At 47.0% G+C, this 19,801-nt stretch overlaps 2 non-coding genes across 2 annotated transcripts; both read left to right on the top strand.

Annotated features, from left to right (window-relative positions):
* The first annotated feature begins 3,550 nt into the window (after positions 1-3,550).
* On the top strand, positions 3,551-3,632 carry TRNAS-AGA (transfer RNA serine (anticodon AGA)). The gene has a single exon. It is a non-coding gene; the product is annotated as a tRNA-Ser (tRNA).
* A 5,833-nt stretch (positions 3,633-9,465) lies between these two features.
* Positions 9,466-9,544, top strand: TRNAS-AGA (transfer RNA serine (anticodon AGA)). Its single transcript has one exon. It is a non-coding gene; the product is annotated as a tRNA-Ser (tRNA).
* Positions 9,545-19,801: the final 10,257 nt, after the last annotated feature.

Genomic DNA, 19,801 nt, shown 5'->3' on the forward strand with positions numbered 1-19,801 from the left:
TTAGTGATCATAGCTTCGTAATGTTTGAAATAGGTAGATAGCGCAAAGTCTCTGCATTCAACTGGGAACTGTGGAAATTAAATGAACAGCTCTTAACCGAAGACACATTTGTCCAAATAGTACGCGAGAAATTGGAAATGGTGTCCACGAGTCACACAAATTTCATCGAAGCTTGGGAACAATTCAAGTGCGAAGTTAAACTAAGTGCAATAGACAGATCATGCATACTACGACATAAAGAAAAACAAAAGAAAAAGGAACTACAGTGCACACTTGATTTCCTTTTGAATGCAGAGACTACAATACCGGGTTTGTTTAAAAGTGAAGTCGAATTTGTTAAAGGACAGATGGAACAGATGGAAGAAGAAAAATATAAAGGCGCTGTTATTAGAGCGCGTTCAGTGAGGCTTTGGTTAGGCGAAACACCAACTAAGAGGGCGATTGGCGAAGAAAAAGATATGCAACAAAAAACGAAATAAATGAAATTCGCTACCAAAACGAAGTCTCGGCAGGTAAGAGCGTCATTGAAACTGCATATGTAGAGCGATACCGTAGTTTGCTCGGCAACAAAGTGCAAGTAAAAGATATATTTATAAACGACTATGTTAAGCAAATGCCAAGGCTTGACGAGGATATGAAGCTAGAGCTTAAGAGAAATTACTAGAGATGAAATCAAAAAAGCAATTGTCTTTTCGGATCACTGCCTGGTAAAATATAAAATAGGTATAAGGAAAAGGGAACATGCTTTTAACTGGCATCTATGGAAACTCAATGACTTGTTATTATACGATGCATCTTTTGTAAAGGCAGTACGGGATGCGGTTAATGAATTACGCGAAGGTGCGGCTGATACAATAGCAGAAAAGTGGGAATGTTTTAAACAAAAATTTAAAATGAAAGCCTTAGAAAGGTCAAGCTGCCTCAAATTTCAGAGGGAATCTAAAGAAAAGGGTTTGCGAACACTACTTCAGCAGCTGATAACGCTTGAGTGCAGAGAGCCTGGTCTGTACAAAGACGATGTGCGGAGCGTCAAGGAAAAGCTTGAACTGTTTGACAAGGAACGCTATCAAGGTGCCATAGTGCGAGCACGAGCAGACGCACTAGCGGCAGGGGAGACGCCCACTAAAAGGGCGCTCGGTTTAGAGAAGGCACACGGACGACGAAACCATGTCGATCACCTTTTAATGAATGGAGCTGTTGTTGACGACAACGAGAGCATAGCACACGCCTTCTTCCAGTACTATCAGTCACTCTTTGCATTTCAGCAAGCGAATTTAGAGGGTTTCAAAGCAGACTTTCTGCACCGCAGGCCGCGTTTGAGTGATGAAGGTAAGGAGCGATTAGAAGGGAAAATAACGGAGGGGGAAGTCGAAAAGGCCATCGACGATTTAAACTTGGGCAAGTCACCGGGACCAGATGGACTCAGCGCCGCCCTATATAAGACATTGAAAAGAGAACTGGCCCCTTTATTAGTAGAAGTATGTAATGAAGCGTACGAGAAGAAATCATTGCCACCTTCTTTTGGGAAAGCGCACACCATTCTAATTCCGAAGAACGATAAATTAGATAAACTGAGATTCGTATCATCCTATAGGCCCATATCACTAACAAATGTGGATTACAAGATATTTAAGAAGATTTTAGCGACCAGACTTCAAAGCGTCATAAAGGAAATCGTTGCAGACCATCAAACTTGTGGAATCAAAGGGCGAACAATTTTTTCTAACATCCATAAGATGCGGTGTGTGCTCGAGTGCTGTGACGTCACCGGTGGCAGCGTCGCAGTTCTTCAGCTTGATCTTGAGAAAGCGTTCGATTGCGTCGCTCACGTTATTTTGTTCTCCATATTGGATCATGTTAATGTAGGTACCATCATCACTGAGGGTGTGGCCTTGGCGTACCAGAACTGCACTACAAGGTTAATTGTTAGTAAGTCTCTGGGGGCCCCCATTAAAATCATGCGGTCACTGCACCAAGGCTGTCCCCTCAGTCCTCTGTTATTTGCTATATATATAGAAGCAATGTGTGTTGCCATTACCGCAAATAACAATATACGTGGTTTTAGATTAGCAGAATCCGAAGTGAAGCTGCTAGCGTATGCTGATGACGTTGCAGTGTGTTGCACAGACGAACCAAGTGTGACTGAAACAATTGCTGTAGTAAAACATTTCTGTGACGTCACGGGCAGCAAAGTCAATTGGGGCAAATCCCTCGGGCTGTGGCACGGGGAGTGGTTTTCGGCACCGGAATACTTCGCCAATGTCAACTGGGTGAAAACTCCGACGAAGTATCTGGGTGTTCCCCTCGACAGGTACAAAAGCAGCGATGAGTACTGGAGGAACCGAACTAATGAAACGAAAGAAAAAGCGGACAAATGGACAAACACTAACCAGTCTATTTTTTCAAGGGCAACAATTTGTAACATGTTTTTGATAGCGAAGTTAAATTATGTTATGCAAGTGTTGCATTGTTCCAGGGCAAATGTGCAAAGGCTGCGCAGAGTTTTTGTGGTCTTCATCTGGGGATCAACATGGGAAAGGTGCAGCCGAACAAATTTGTTTAGAAGAGTGAAGGACGGGGGTGTTGGCTTGGCACATCTTTTTCTTCGTCAACTTGTCAACCGCTTTTTGTTTTTTCGAGATGTGCGCGATCCTTTTCTGAGCACCGTATGTCAACTCAGGTTGAGCGACGCGTTGCCGGCGTATGTTGTTAGTACGGCAAGGATGACCGGAAAACTTCGAGGTTATCTTAAGGAAGTGGTCGACAGCGTGCGTTTCCTGTCCGTTTTTCAAATGGTTATCTGTTTGAAGTGAAAAGGGAAAATACTGTATAATGATGTGTGCGACATTGTGTTCCCAGTGCCCTTATACAGGGCCATATACAGTGGAGGGCCAGGACAAGACGTCCTTAAACGGGTGAAACGCATGCAGGTGCCACCAGGGGTTAAAACCTTCATTTTTAAGCTCCACACTGGAACACTTTCCGTGAAGACATTTATGGAAGAGCGAGGCTGTCTTGTGCCGTGGGGATCACACTGCTTGATCTGCAAGAAGCCCGAAACCATCAATCACGTGTTCTTGCACTGCTGGGCGGCTGTGTTCTTCTGGGACGTTTTGAAGCGAACACTGAAGAAAGAATTACCTGTAAACCCCCAAGGGATACGGTATCTGCCAATCAAGGATGAAGAGGGAGTTCCATACGACTTTATTATGTTGAATGCACTCCACTGTATATGGCGGGCTCGCATGGCAGGGTACCATTGCGATGCCGACGCCCACCCGGTTCACATATATTTTAGAGAATGTATATCGCGGTTCGTTGAGGTACAGAAATTGCAAGAATGTCCACCGGATTGGCTGTCGAGGCTAGAAGCTCTGACAGCCATGAAGGAATTTTAATTGGACGACACCGGTCCCATACGGACAGTCGGCATTATCGTATTTTTTTCCCTTTTCTTTTTTTTCTTCCCCGCAAGCTTGTATTCCTGACATGTGTGTAGTATTTGTATATTCAGTGTTATGTCGAAAACCGGCATTAAATAAAAAAAAAAGCAGTCGTGGCCGAGTGCTTAAGGCGATGGACTAGAAATCCATTGGGGTCTCCCTGCACAGGTTCGAATCCTGTCGGCTGCGTAGCGGTTACTTTTGTTTCTGCCGGCGCTTCGTGAACGCGTATCAATGTGGCGCAGTAGGGCTGTGGTGTACATGCGCGGTCGTGGCTGATTGGTGATTCCACTTCCGGGCACCGCAGTGAACGGACGTGTTGTCATGTGCTCCGACGGAGCGGCGTTGGTGGCCGCGAACGGCTGCAGTAACAGGAATGCTGTTTTAGAAGACGAGGATTATCAGGTGATTTTGCTGCACTTGCCTACCGGTCGAATCGTCCTTAATACTGTTTTTTTTTTGCACGCGGACGTCCGTGGAAGACCGTACGAGGTTGAGGATTTCCGTGACGCTCTGGTTCGTCTGGAACTGCTCCCCGAAGAAGTTGCTTTGGGGGCTGTTACGACTTTGTACCGCTGCACCACTATGACGACTTTGAGGTGGTCCCGTAGCGCTCGTCACCCGTTTCGTGACAGAGCGTTGGTAGCGAAGACTCCGAGTCAGGCGTCGGTGAGAATAACACTATATACACTATATACAGGTTATTATACCGGACAGGATCGGATCGACACTGGGGCCGAGAGCTCACAGCAAACGCGACTGTTCTCGCATGGCGACGTCCGGCGAAAACGCGTGACGCATGTCACTGCAGTCGAGCGCGACACTCTGCTCCCAGTGGGTCGGCGGATCCGGTTTTCGAGGCGGCCGCGTCCGGTCTTATAATCCCCGAGGAACCATTGTCACTCAAATGGCCCAATACAAAGCCAGCACTCGACGCTCGTCCGAGAGGTCCAACCAGCGACCGCGCTGGCCACCCGGTTCAAAGTTCGCGCGCGCGGTGACCTCCAGGCAAAAGGAGGTGCGGCGCCGGGCTGTCTGGCACTCGGTTGCACGTTCGGACATGTTGCCCGCCGATGCTTCTCCGCAGGACACCGCTGCCTGACGGCTCAGCATCATGACTAGTCAAGGGAGAATTAGGGCGCTCGCAGGATAAATTCTGCATCTTGCAGATTCGGAATCCGGGCTGGTGGTAATGGCACAAGAGGGCGTATCAGATGAATCACGTTTGGGCGGTCATGATGAAGGCGACTGAAGCCACTAGGAAACTGCTTTCTATCCGAAGCATCATTGTCAAGGAACGGCGCTGTATTGTCGTTTACCCCACCAATCAAGGCGTGCGCATGAAGTTACACTGGATGCTGCCAAACGTCTGAACTAAACGTAACAGCGCAAACATATAAGACAAGCCACAAAAAGAAAGACACGACACACACTGGCGCCAGTGTGTGTCGTGTCTTTCTTTTTGTGGCTTGTCTTATATGTTTGCGCTGTTACGTTTAGTTCAGAAGTATGTACCAACTAGGCCCAAATGAAGTGTTGCTGCCAAACGTGTCAGATCGAGACATCAGACAAGCTCTTGCCCCATAGGGAACGGTTACGGAAGCGGCGAAAGAACGGTGGCGTGTTCAAGGGATTTTGGACAAGGGCTCAACGACGCGCTCGGTGACCCTGCAGCTTAACGCAGGTACTACAGTCGAAGATATTCCGCACCAGCTACGAATAGCAGGGGACCTCGTCCTTGCCGTCATTCCGGGCCGCGCTCCCCTTTGCCTGCGGTGCCATACAACCGGTCATATTCGCCGGGACTGTCGAGTTCCACGCTGCGAGGTCTGCCGCCGCTTCGGCCATGAACGATCTCAGTGCGTCAAGACATACGCCGTCGTCGCAGGACCAACGAGAAGAGAAGAAGAAGCATCTGAACACCTCATTTATGAGGCTGAAGTTGAAGATATTTCTCCGGTTAAGAGCGAGAAGGTTGGTGACGTGGTCACACAGAAGCAGTCTCTTCACCCCAAAAACTTGTGCCCAGACAAGAAACCTAACGACGAGGCTGATTCTGGGAAAAAGACTGAAAACGGGGCGCCTAATAATCAGAGTTTGGCTACAGAACAGAGTGATGTCCCCTCGAAGTCGTCGCCTGCCATTACGTGCGCCGAGGCGTCTGCTACGACTGACGTCGACATGTCAGCAGCCACTAGCATGCCTGCGAAGCGGGCACACGAGGAAACGATCGGCGTAACCGGGACCTCTGGAGCAACGAAATGCAGCGAACCACCTACAAAGGCGGCTCAGCTGCGACGTACGCCTTTCAAGCCGAGGCACAGCGTCCAAGTCGAGCGGAGACGCGAGACGGGGCCGCCCCCATAGCGGCTTCGTTTTGGGTAGTGCAACCTAGATATGGCCAGTACGTGTGACACCACCAGCTTGACTGGCGGAGCCATGTACTACAACATAGATGACACCACTTTATGCATAGTGCATGGGTCGCTCAAGGTAAGCGCTATGCGACCCGATTGTTCTTGCTCATAATGGAGGCCGCAATTAACACCGCGATTCGTATTGCCACGCTAAATGTCCGAGGACTAAGCACGAGGCGGCGGCAATATCAATTGAGTCGTATCTTTCTGGAAAACGATCTCGACATAATCGCCGTTCAGGAAACCAAGATAGCGAGTCAAGAGCAAATGGATCGCATGGTGCATCCACTCGTTCCCAGTTACAATGTATGCGTCTGTCATGCGGCCGGCACATCGGGGGGCTGTGCTATTTTTTTGCGCAATAGCCTAAATATAAGTGTGGAAGCAGTCACAGTGTGTGAAACGGGATGCCTGGTTGTTGTCGATTTTAGCTTGAGTGAAGTTTTCTGGCGAGTTATCTGTATTTACGCCCCTAACAGAGAGAGCGAGAGACAGTCTTTTTTTGAACGAGTTGAGGATTATTTAAAGACCGATAAGCTTTTGGTTTTGCTTGGCGATTTCAACTGTGTTTGTTGTCCGGAGGATCGCATGAAAAAACTGCCCCTGAATGATCGTAGTGCACTGCTATTGAACAATCTTATCAGTGAATACAACCTGGAAGACGTCGGCTATGTGTTGTATGCTCACAGCGTTCCGCGTTTTACTCATTTTCAAGGACTTAACCATGCTCGGCTAGATAGAGCTTATGTGTCACTGGAACTAGTGCCGTAATGTAAAACGTACGAGAACAAGCAAGTCTCTTTTAGTGACCACAGTTTGGTCGCTTTCACAATAGGAACAAAAGAACGAAAAACAAACTTCTCGTGGCATTTGTGGAAATTTAACGATAAGCTACTCAACGGTGACTGTTTCGTAAATGACATTAAAGAAAAATTTGGACGATTGATTGTAGCTGAAGATAAATATGCAGTCACCATGTGGGAAGATTTTAAGAATGAATTGAAGATGAGTGCTATAGAAAGGGCAACTAAACTGAAACAAGAAGAAAAACGGAAAGAAAAAGCCCTGAGGAGTAAACTCGACTTTCTACCTAATGTAGAAAGCACGGAACCTGGCCAAGTCACGAAGGAAATCAAGAAAGTTAAAAGCCAGTGAGAAATCATCGACACAGAGAAGTACCGCGGTGCCATGATAAGATCCCGTGCAGAAAGATTGTGGCAAGGGGAAACACCGAATAAACGTGCGCTAAGTGACGAGAAGGCTTACGCTCGCCGCAGTGATATAAAACAGATAAGCTACAATGACGAAGTGACGAGTCACCGCAGGGCCATTGAACGCGCCTTTGTTGAACACTATGGAGGCTTGTTTAGGGAAAGAAAAACTGATCTGGGTGGCTTCATAAGCCACTTCTTTCACTTTATGCCACGATTTGAAGAAAACGTTACACAAGGCCTCGAAGCGTCTATAACTGTGCGTGAAGTTGAAGCTGCTATAGAAAAACTAGGCTCAGGAAAGGCACCTGGGCCAGATGGATTAAGCGCAGCTTTCTACAAAACATTTAAAGCAGAAATAGCCCTAATTATGAAGAAATCTTTAGTGCAGTCCTACAAGAACAACCGAATACCCGCGGCATTCCGAACAGCTCAGATGGTCCTGATACCAAAATCTGACGATCATGTAAAGCGCTTGTCTGTTGCATCGTACCGCCCCATTAGCCTTGCGAACACTGACTATAAAATTTTTATGAAAATACTGACGAAAAGTTTACAGAGCGTAATAAAACTTTTAGCTGGAACCCACCAAACGTGTGGGATTAAAGGGCGCACAATAACCACCAATGTACACGTCGCCAGGAGCGTTCTAGAATGCGTCGATGCTTTCGAAAGTAAAGTTGCAATGCTGCAGCTAGACCTGGAGAAGGCATTTGACCGTGTGGCTCATGATATTCTCTTCGAGATTTAAGAATACATGAACATAGGATCATGTGATTATAGATGGCTTAAAAATGGTGCACACAGACTACAGCACACGGTTGATTATTAACAAGAGTCTCACGAGAAGTGTCAAAGTCTGCTCATCTCTGAAACAGGGGTGCCCAATTTCATCATTGCTTTTCGCAATATAGCTGGAGCCCTTTTGCTTAGCCATTCAACAGAACAAGAAAATAAGAGGTTTCAAATTACAGCAAAGTGAAGTGAAAGTGCTTTCCTACGCAGACGATCTAGCAGTGTTTTCCGATGACTATGACAGTGTCAGCGAAGTGGTAACTCTGGCGAAAACTTATTGTGAAAAAACAAGTAGTGCCCTAAACTGGGATAAGTGCATCGGGTTTTGGCATGGCGCGTGGCAAAGCAAACCACGCAGTTTCGCAAACATACAGTGGGTGACCATGCCTGTGAAATATCTTGGCGTGCCGCTTTAACAATACAAAGACAGTACGCAGTTCTGGGAGCAGGAAACACAGATGGCGAAGGAAAAAGCACTGGCATGGCAAGGGCGCAATCTGTCAATGTTCGCGCGCTCCACTGTGTGCAACATTTTTCTGGTTGCAAAAATATGGTACATACTACAAGCGCTATTCATGTCGTGAGTGAATGTACAGAAACTGCATCGAGTGTTCGCTGTGTTCATTTGGAACTCAACTTGGGAACGCTGCAGCCGCGCTAATCTGTTCAGATCAGTTCGCAGCGGTGGTCTTGGACTGTCACACCTATTTGTACGCCAGATTGTATCGCGGTTTATGTTCTTGCGGAACCACAGTGATACATTTTTGCGCACCATGACACACGTGCGATTAAGTAATACTTTACCTGACTTCCTTGTTTCGTGTTCGAATTTTGAATCCCCTCCAGTGAAAGGTTTTCTTCAGGAATTAGTGTCATCTTTCCGTATGCTTAGTGTTCGATTCTCGCTAGAATATTTAAATTCCGTCAAAAGAAAGAAATTGTACCATGATATGATAGACTCATTAATGCCAGTTCCAATGTATAGGTTAGCATACTATGGAGGTGCAGGCGATGATGTCCTCAAAAGGGTCAAAAGAATGCCTGTGAAACCATCGGTAAAATCATTCGCCTTTAAACTCCACACAATTTACTTTGCCTGTAAAGACTTGGCTGGCCGACAAGGAAATATATGTGTCGTGGACCACCGATGGTATAATGTGTAAAAAACCAGAGACTGTTGATCACGTCTTCATTGATTGTTGGGATCGCTTTATTCATTGGGACATCTTACAACGAACAATAAAGAAAGCACTACCAATAACCCCACGTGGTATCAGATACTTAGACCCAGGCAATAACGATATTCCATATGCCCTTATTATGGTGCTGAGCCTCCATAGTAAGTGGTCCGAAAGAATGTCGGTGTGTCATACTGATGTGAATGTCCAATCTGTGCTAGAAAACTTTATTGAAAGTGTCGTCTACATGCGTGAAGTGTACAAAGCCCAGAAAGAACCGCCCGATTGGTTGCCGCTGTTCGATGAGTTGGCTAAATTCAAGCGATTTTAATTTCAGAGAGTCAGCATAGGCTAAGCTGATTCTCTTTTTAACAATGAATTCGCATGGGATTTCTGTAACGAGGAAATAAAGAAAAAAAAAGTCGTGGCCGAGTGGTTAAGGCGATGGACTAGAAATCCATTGGGGTCTCCCTCCACAGATTCGAATCCTGTCGGCTACGTAGCGGTTACTTTTGTTTCTGCCAGCGCTTCGTGAACGCGTATCAATGTGGCGCAGTAGGGCTGTGGTGTACATGCGTAGTCGTGGCCGAGTGGATTCTACTTCCGGCTTCCGTCCGGTATGGTCGTTAAATGTCGAGCTCCGCAGGAGCGGCTGTTGCGGCCCGTTCGGGCCGCGGAATCAGGTTTTCGGAAACGACCCAACGGGATTATCAACTTCTTTTGCCACAGCTGCCATCAGGAACTACTGTACTTACTACTGTGTTCTTACACGGTGACTTGAAGGCAAGGCCTTATCGCGTCTAGAATTTTCGCGATGCACTCGTCCGCCATCATCTCATGTCGGAAGTGGTTGCCCTCGGGGCCTACCAAATGAACCACGTCTGGGCCATCACCTTCAAAGACCTTCAAGGCAAGAAGAAGCTTTTGTCTACCAAAGCTTTTAGCGTGAAAGACCACCGTTGTGCTGTGATGGACCCCTGCTACCAAGATGTGAGAATGAAGTTGTACTGGCTTCTCCACACCACGCCCGATGAAGACGTCAAAGCAGCCCTGGCACCATTCGGAACCGTGACCGAAATCTCCAGAGAAAGATGGCGTGTTGCCGGTTGTAACGACAAGGGGTCACATACACGCCTAGTGTCGTTGCATTTGAAGGCAGGGATGTCAGTCGAAGACCTGCCGCACCAGGTGCGAGTAGGGGAGGATCATGCTCTAGTCATCGGGCCGGGAAGGCCTCCGCTTTGCCTCCGGTGTCATTGTACTGGCCATATACGTCGCGAATGTCGCGTGCCGCACTGTGGGCTGTGTCATCGCTACGGCCACGAAGAGACCCAGTGCGCGCGTAGCTACGCGAACGTCACTGGGCCGGGTCGTAGTGACATATTAGACGAACACCTGATGGATCAGGTCGACGCCAAAGAGACAGCAGCAGCAAGCGAAACACATCCCAGCGAAGACAAGACGCCTGAGGCCACGCCCCCCTATGTAGACGAGGCACAGAAACTTCAGAGAGCCACTGAGGAACTACCGCAAAAGCTTGCCCCTGCAAACGATACCGCAAGCGTAACTACTGTCAAAGAGCCTGGGCCCAGCAAAACATGGGAAGGCAAGAAGGAAGAAACATGCACCAACGTCACTATGGAATTGCCGGTTGCGGCAGTTACTAAGCGCCCGCGAGAAAAAGCGAGCAGCGACGACCAGCGCTCTGACTCAAAGTGTGCAGAAGAACCTCCCTCCAAAACAGCGTCTACCCGTAGGTCTAGCTTCAAGCCAAAACCTACCGTGGCACCAGACAGGAAACCAGCGCCGTCTATGCCCCCGCGTTAGCGGGAGCATGGTTCGGCTAATCACTTCGTTGTGGGACCGGTGAAAGACTTACATCTACAATGGACAATCACGGATGGCAACTCAACCAAGCGACGGGCTGCATCGGGTGCAGCAAAGACAGCAGTGTTCACTGGTCTAGCGTTGTAAGTTTCTACTCATGTGAACAGTATCTCGTGTCGGTTTGTGTAAACTTTACTTAGAATGGACGTTAATCCTGGAATAGCCCTTCGTGTTGCAACACTAAACGTACGCGGCTTCGGAGCCCCGAAGGCGGCAACTTCAACTGAGCCGCCTGTTATTAGAAAATGATATCGACATTCTAGCTATCCAGGAAACAAAAATTGAAAGCGAGGAACAAACTGATGTGATGGTGGAAATCTTTCGGTCAAGATAATCCCTGCGTGTGCCACGCCGTGGGTAAATCAGGGGGGTGCGCAATTTTCTTGCGTAACTCCGTCAGAATTGTAGAGCAGTCTGTCATCGCTTCTGAAAGTGGTCGGTTAGTAGTTTGCGATATTTATGTTAAGGACGCACTATGGTGAAATATTTGCATTTATGCACTAAACAAAAATTGAAGGACGCCTGAGCTTCCCCTTCAAGAGTGGAACACGACAGCGTTCCCGTCGACCCGCCAAGGGGTGTAAGACAATGCGCTACGGCGCAGCGATCACTTACGAGGCGCCCCGCATCGGACGCGGTGAGCGTCGAGCAACGCAGTGTTCGGCGCGGCAACGAAATGTGCGCCTGAGCAAACGGAACGAACCAAAGAACTCGGTGTCTCGGAGGACGAAACGATCTACGCCAGCCGAACGTCGTGATCGGCATGGGCAGAGAGACAGATAGATAGTAATCAAAAGAAAGGAACGGCGCTTGAGTCTGCAACCCGTGTGGAAGAACGGCGAAGCGTCGTCAGGGGAGAGGGAGTCGGGGCCGCGACGCGCCTTGCACCGGTCCGCGCACAGCCCCAATGCGCGCGTGGCGCGCCACCTGTCGGGGCAGCGCCGTACATTGAGAGGAGGGGGTCTTCTGTGTTTGCCGCAAGATGGCTCTGCGTGTGCGGTATGCACAGAAGAAGTGTTGCGGAAACGTACTGCGCTACTCATGTAAATGCGACTTCTGTAAGTTACATGCTCATAATTACCGATATCCACCGCAGTCTAACTTTCTACGGCACGTTTCTAAGGCAACACCGCATTCACTAGAAGCACTTTTGTACTTCTTTCAAGCCTCGAACTCGTGGCTGAGTGGTAGCGTCTCCGTCTCACACTCCGGAGACCCTGGTTCGATTCCCACCAAACCCATCTTCGAAGTTGCTTTTTATTTATGAAGTGTCTGCCATGATTTATCGCTCATGGCCAACACCGCCGACACCGACGCCGACGACACCGGCTTTTCTGCGACACGAGCTCCTTAAGCTACCGCGTTAAAACTAGTGAGCGTTTAGATTTTTTCCGATACATCGATGCCTTCTTGAAATGCGAAAGAAATGTGTTACTATTAGGAGACTTCAATTGTGTATGCGTGTATGCATGACTGAAGACAACGCCAAGAACTTACCGATGCATGATAAGAGCGCATCGCTACTTAGCGCAATCGTTCAGGAATACGACCTAATTGATATAGGTGACGTACTGCGAGAAAAGCGAGTTCAGTTCATGCATTTCTAAGGCACAAGCCCGCCCGACTTGACCGAGTGCATCTGACAGCAAGCCTGTTATCTTTTTGCACAACATATGCCGTTAAGCACGTAAGCTTGAGCGATCATACCTTAGTAACTGTTACAATAGGCACGAAGCGTAAAACGAGCCCCTTTAATTGGGACCTCTGGAAATTCAATGATAGCTTCCTGCAAGACGAAACCTTTATCGAAGTAATAACGGCAAAAATAAAAGGAATGCAGGAAAACTTCATCAGGCCTGTCGAGTTGCGGGAGCACTTTAAGTGTGAAGTTAAGATGAGCGCAATCGAAAGAGCTAGTGTCGTGCGCTACAAGGCAAGAGAGAAAGAAACCGAGTTGCAGCGTACTCTAGACTATCTCTTAAATGCGGAGAGCACTGTTCCCCGCCTGCTTGCAAACAAAGTTAAAGAAGTCAAAGGGCAACTTGAGAATATTGATAAGGAAAAATATCAAGGTGCGAATAAGGTCGCGTGCCGAGCGGCTCTGGATGGGCGAAACACCTACCAAGCGAGCGTTAAGCGACGAAAGAAGCTACGCTACGAGAAATGCAATAACAGAGCTGCGCTAGAAAGGTGCGCTTTCCACAGACCAAAAGGTTATCGATCGAGCGCTAGTGCAACGTTTTAGAAACTTGCTAGGCTGCGGGGCGAATGTGCGAAAGGGCTTTGAGACCCATTTACTGAAATTAATGCAACGATTAGAAGATGAAGTAAAAACACAACTTGAAAGAACAATAAGTGTTAGTGAACTGGAAAATGCAATATATGACTTGCCTGCAGGGAAAAATCCGGGGCCCGACGGGCTTGGTGCCGCATTTTATAAATACTTTAGGCATCAAATGGCAAAAATGCTCATCAGAGTTATAGAAGAAGCTTATGAATCTAAAATCCTGCCTCCGTCATTTAAAAGAAGCCATGTCGTACTACTACCCAAGACCAAAGACCCTGTAAAATTATTGTCATCCGAAGTATACCTACCCATAAGTCTAACTAACACGGTTTATAAGGTTTTTATGAAAGATATAGCTAAGCTACTTCAGTCTGTGGTTAAAACTTGGTCGGTGAACATCAAACTTGTGGAATAAAAGGGTGAACCATGCTCACGAATATTCATGTAACCAGAACTATATTGGAACTATGTGACCTAATGCACGCACGGGTAGCCATGATTCAACTCGACTTAGAAAAAGCTTTCAATGAGGTAACCCGCCGCATTCTTTTCTCACTCTTAGAACACATCAACGTAGGTACCATCATTTATGATGGAGTAAAAATGGCCTACACTGGCTGTTCTTCGAAACTAAATATTAATAAAAAATTAACCGAAAGCATTACAGCATACTCTGGTGTAAAACAGGGATGCCCTGCCAGTTCATTGCTATTTGCAATTTACCTCGAACCGCTGTGTTTAAATCTAATGATGAATAAAAAGATACGCGGTTTCCGGCTCTTATCACGTGAAATAAAGGTCTTATCCTATGCTGACGATATCGCAGTATTATGCACTGATAAGGAAAGTATTCGGGAAGCTATGCATACCGCAAGAACCTTCTGCAGCCTTACAGGAAGTGCAATAAGCTGGCAAAAATGCTTAGGTTTTAGGCATGGTGAATGGGAATCTACGCCTGAAATTTTTGACACTATGAATTTCAGCGAGACACCTGCTACTGACCTCGGCGTACCACTCGTACATTACCGCGACACGACCGAGCAGTGGACAGCAGATACTGATCGGGCAAACGAGCAAACAAGAAACTGGAGAGGACGGAACCTCTCTATGTTTTCGCGTGCAACTGTGTGTAACTCATTCCTCGTGGCTAAAGTGTTCTATATGTTACAAGTATTATGTATGTCTAGGATGTGTGTCCAAAAATTGCACAGGATATTCGCAATGTTTGTTTCGGGATCGGGATGGGAACGTACAAGCAGGCTAAACCTATTTCATTCCGTGAATAACGGAGGCCTTGGTTTGTGTAAAGCTATGTTCACACTATGGTCGTAACGCGCGTAACAGCTCTTTCGGCGTATCGAACGTAACAGCTGTAAAAAAAGTTACGGCAGTTAAGCCGGCACCTTTGTTCACATTTACTGCTGCGTAAATTACGGCTTTTGCAACAGGCCAATCAAATTTGGAGCTGCAGAATCGACGTCACCAGCGGTCCAATATGGCTCCTGTCAACATGCGAGCGCTCGCCGAGATCGAAGAAATTGACGCTCAAAACAAACTAATAGTCATGTATTCAATCGCACAAAGACGACGAAGGCGACGCAGAAGGGTTTGGGAGTGGCAAGTATTTCTAGACAGTGCCGTGGACGGCGATTTTCACAACCTTTTCGCCACGCTCCGAGTTGGTGACGCTGTGATGTTTCATAACTTCATGCGCATGTCGCCCCAGCAGTTCCGCTTCCTTGAAAACCTAGTGAGACCACCCATCGAAGTTCGGAGCACGCATCTGCGGCCATCGATTTCCTCGGCGGATAAACCAGATCAACTGAAAACAGTATCGCAAGGCGCACTGCACAAATTTTCACGAACACAGCCAACCTAATCGTGCGCACGGAATGGCGGAATAGCACTTCCCGCACCCGGAGCTGTCTGCAGACGGGAGAACGGAAGTGTCGTCACCGGTTGTTGAAAACTGAAAGCTTATCGGTCATTGGCTGTGTCGCAGTGGTCGTAATATCACAGTCGTAAACGTTGCCGACCCTTTAACACTCTCACCCACGATTTTTGCATGAATTGCGCATGGTGGTACCTTTACGTTCGCAATCTGAACTAGACGCATGCGCTTGTTGCGCTTCCGCTTACGCATGTTACCAAAAATCGGCGCCTTACGAACGTAGTCTGAACATAGCATAATTTGCTTTTAAGACAAGTAGTCTCAAGGTGTATTTTCCTACGCGACCAAAGGAATGCATTTCTTCAAACTGTTATACACGTCCAACTACACAATGCCTTATCTGAGTTCATTGTTACATCATGTGGAACACCACACGTAGTCGTGAAAGGATATATGCGCGAAGTGATAAGCGCTTTTCGTTTGCTCAAAGCCCATTTCTCACTTGAATATTTGTCTGTTGTCGGCCGGAAGAAATTGCATAAGGACGTCGTGGATATTTGGGCCCCGTGCCTATATACCGCTCAACATACGCTCTAGCGCCTGAACGCAATGTCTTGAAACGCGTAAAAAGAATGTCTATCAGGCCGTCTACCAAATCTTTGCTCTTTCTTGTGCACAGCGGCACGCTTCCTGTAAAACCATGGCTAAGAGAGAAGGGTTTGTTTGTACCATGGAGTATCGATTGCGGTATATGTCATAAACCGGAAACTATAGACCATATATTTCTAGATTGTTGGGACTCAGTGTCCTTGTGGGACATCCTACAAAGAACCATCAAAAATGAATTCCCTCTTACACCATTCGGTATTCGCTTTCTGCCTTTTGAAGACACGGGAGGCATGCCGTGTGACACAATAATGTTGCTCTGCATGCACAGTGTCTGGAAGACAAGAATGGATGTAAGGCATGAAGCTCTCCAACCTCGCTCTGCTCAAGAATATTTCGTGGAAAACATCCTGCACCCACGTGACATACATAAGACCAATGGGGAGCCACCAGCGTGGCTACACATGTTAGACAAATTGGCCACAGTTCGGTTCCCCTAACCAAGCTGCATTACCCAAAATGCAGCCGGTGTTTTTACCATAGTACAACTACCTCTTTCTGTTTTTAACTCTAACGCGTGGAATGTTCTACTAAGAGCAAACATGTTACCTTTTTTGTACGTGCGTTATGTGTAAAACAGGTAATAAAAAAAATACTCGTCAACGAGTGGTTAAGGCGATGGACTAGATAGCCATTGGGGTCTCCCTGCACAGGTTCGAATCCTGTCGGCTGCGTAGCGGTTACTTTTGTTTCTGCCAGCGCTTCATGAACGCGTATCAATGTGGCGCAGTAGGGTTGTGGTGTACATGCGCAGTCGTCGCCGAGTGGTTAAGACGATGTACTCGAAATCCATTGAGGTCTCCCCGCACAGGTTCGAATCCTGTCGGCTGCGTAGCGGTTACTTTTGCTTCCTCCAGCGCTTCGTGAACGTGTATCAATGTGGCGCAACTTCAACTGAGCCGCCTGTTATTAGAAAATGATATCGACATTCTAGCTATCCAGGAAACAAAAATTGAAAGTGAGGAACAAACTGATGTGATGGTGGCAATCTTTCGGTCAAGATATAATCTCTGCGTGTGCCACGCCGGGGGTAAATCAGGGGGGTGCGCAATTTTCTTGCGTAACTCCGTCGGAATTGTAGAGCAGTCTGTCATCGCTTCTGAAAGTGGTCGGTTAGTAGTTTGCGATTTTTATGTTAAGGAGGCACTATGGCGAATTATTTGCATTTATGCACCAAACAAAGCTAGTGAGCGTTTAGATTTTTTCCGATACATCGATGCCTTCTTGAAATGCGAAAGAAATGTGTTACTATTAGGAGACTTCAATTGTGTATGCATGGCTGAAGACAACGCCAAGAACCTACCGATACATGATAAGAGCGCATTGCTACTTAGCGCAATCGTTCAGGAATACGACCTAACTGATATAGGCGATGTACTGCGAGAAAAGCGAGTTCAGTTCCCGCATTTCCAAGGAACAAGCCACGCCCGACTTGACCGAGTGTATCTGACAGCAAGCCTCATAACTTTTTGCACAACATCTGCCGATAAGCACGTAAGCTTTAGCGATCGTACCTTAGTATGTGTTACAATAGGCACAAAGCGTAAAACGAGCACCTTTAATTGGGACCTCTGGAAATTCAATGATAGCCTTCTGCAAGACGTAATCTTTATCAAAGTAACAACGGCAATAATTAAAGAAATGCAGGAAAACGACTTCATCAGCCCTGTCGAGTTGTGGGAGCACTTTAAGTGTGAAGTTAAGATGAGCGCAATCGATAGAGCTAGTGTCGTGCGCTACAAGGCAAGAGAGAAAGAAACCGAGTTGCAGCGTACTCTAGACTATCTCTTAAATGCAGAAAGCACTGTTCCCCGCCTGCTTGCAAACAAAGTTAAAGAAATCAAAAGGCAACTTGAGAATATTGATAAGGAAAAAGTTCAAGGTGCGATGATAAGGTCGCGTGTCGAGATGCTCTGGATGGGCGAAACACCTACCAAGCGAGCATTAAGCGACGAAAGAAGCTACGCTACAAGAAATGCAATAACAGAGCTGCGCTAGCAAGGTGCGCTTTCCACAGGCCAAAAGGTTATCGAGCGAGCGCTAGTGCAACGTTTCAGAAACTTGCTAGGCTGCGGGGCGAATGTGCGAGAGGGCTTCGAGACCCATTTTCTTAAATTATTGCCACGATTAGAAGATGAAGTAGAAACACAACTTGAAAGACCAATATGTGTTAGTGTTAGTGCAGGGAAAGCTCCGGGGCCCGACGGGCGTGGTGCCGCATTTTATAAATACTTTAGGCATCAAATGGTAAAAATGCTCATCAGAGTTATAGAAGAAGCTTATGAATCTAAAATGCTGCCTCCGTCATTTAAAAGAAGCCATGTCGTACTATTACCAAAGACCCTGTAAAATTATTGTCATCCGACGCATACCGACCCATAAATCTAACACGGATTATAAGGTATTTATAAAAGTTATAGCTAAGCGACTTCAGTCTGTGATTACAAACTTGGTCGGTGAACATCAAACTAGTGGAATCAAAGGGAGAACCATACTCACGAATATTCATGTGACCAGAACTATATTGGAACTATGTGAACTAATGCACAGATGGGTAGCCATGCTTCAACTCGACTTAGAAAAAGCTTTCGATGAGGTAACCCACAGCATTCTTTTCTCACTCTTAGAACACATCAACGTAGGTACCATCATTTATGATGGAGTAAAAATGGCCTACACTGGCTGTTCTTCGAAACTAATTATTAATAAAAATTTAACCGAAAGCATTACAGCATACTCTGGTGTAAAACAGGGATGCCCAGCCAGTTCATTGCTCTTTGCAATTTACCTCGAACCGGTGTGTTTAAATCTAATGATGAATAAAAAGATGCGCGGTTTCCGGCTCTTATCACGTGAAATAAAGCTCTTATCCTATGCTGAGGATATCGCAGTATTCTGCACTGATAAGGAAAGTATTCAGGAAGCTATGCATACCGCAAGAACTTTCTGCAGCCTTAAGCTACGTTCACGCTACGGTCGTAACACGCGTAACCGCTCTTTCGGCGTATCGAACGTAACGGCTGTAAAAAAAACGTTACGGCAGTTAAGCCGGCACCTTTGTTCACATTTACTGCGGCGTAAATTACGGCTTTTACAACAGGCCAATCAAATTTGGAGCTGCAGAATCGACGTCACCAGCGGTCCAATACGGCTCCTATCAACATGAGAGCGCTGGCCGAGATCGAAGAAATTCATGCTCAAAACAAACTTATAGTCATGTATTCTATCGCCTAAACACGACGAAGGCGACGCAGCAGTGTTTGGGTGCGGCAACTATTTCTCGACAGGGCCGTGGACGGCGATTTTCACAACCTTTTCACCAAGCTCCGAGTTGGGGACGCTGTGATGTTTCATAACTTCATGCGCATGTCGCCCCAGCAGCTCCGCTTCCTTCAAAACCTAGTGAGACCACTCATCGAAGTTCGGAGCACGCATCTGCAGCCATCGATTTCCTCGGTGGATAAACCACATGAACTGAAAACAGTCTCGCAAGGCACACTGCACAAATTTTCACGAACACAGGCAAGGTAATCGTGCGCACGGAATGGTGGAATGGCATTTCCCGCGGCCGGAGCTGTCTGCAGACGGGAGGACGGAAGTGTCGTCACCTGTTGTTGAAAACCGAAAGCTTATCGGTCATTGGCTGTGTCGCAGTGGTCGTAATATCACAGTCGTAAATGTTGCCGACCCTTTAACACTCTCACCCACGATTTTCGCGTGAATTGCGCACGCTGGTACCTTTAGCTCGCAGTCTGAACTAGACGCTTACTTTTGTTGCGCTTCCGCTTATGCATGTTAAGAAAAATCGGCGCCTTACGAACGTAGTCTGAACATAGCATTACAGGAAGTGCAATAAGCTGGCAAAAATGCTTAGGTTTTAGGCATGGTGAATGGGAATCTATGCCTGAAATTTTTGACACTATAAATTTCAGCGAGACACCTGCTACTGACCTCGGCGTACCACTCGAACATTACCGCGACACGACCGAGCAGTGGACAGCAGATACTGATCGGGCAAACGAGCAA

Source organism: Dermacentor albipictus, unplaced genomic scaffold (assembly GCF_038994185.2).
Source record: "Dermacentor albipictus isolate Rhodes 1998 colony unplaced genomic scaffold, USDA_Dalb.pri_finalv2 scaffold_26, whole genome shotgun sequence".
Lineage (NCBI taxonomy): Eukaryota > Metazoa > Arthropoda > Arachnida > Ixodida > Ixodidae > Dermacentor > Dermacentor albipictus.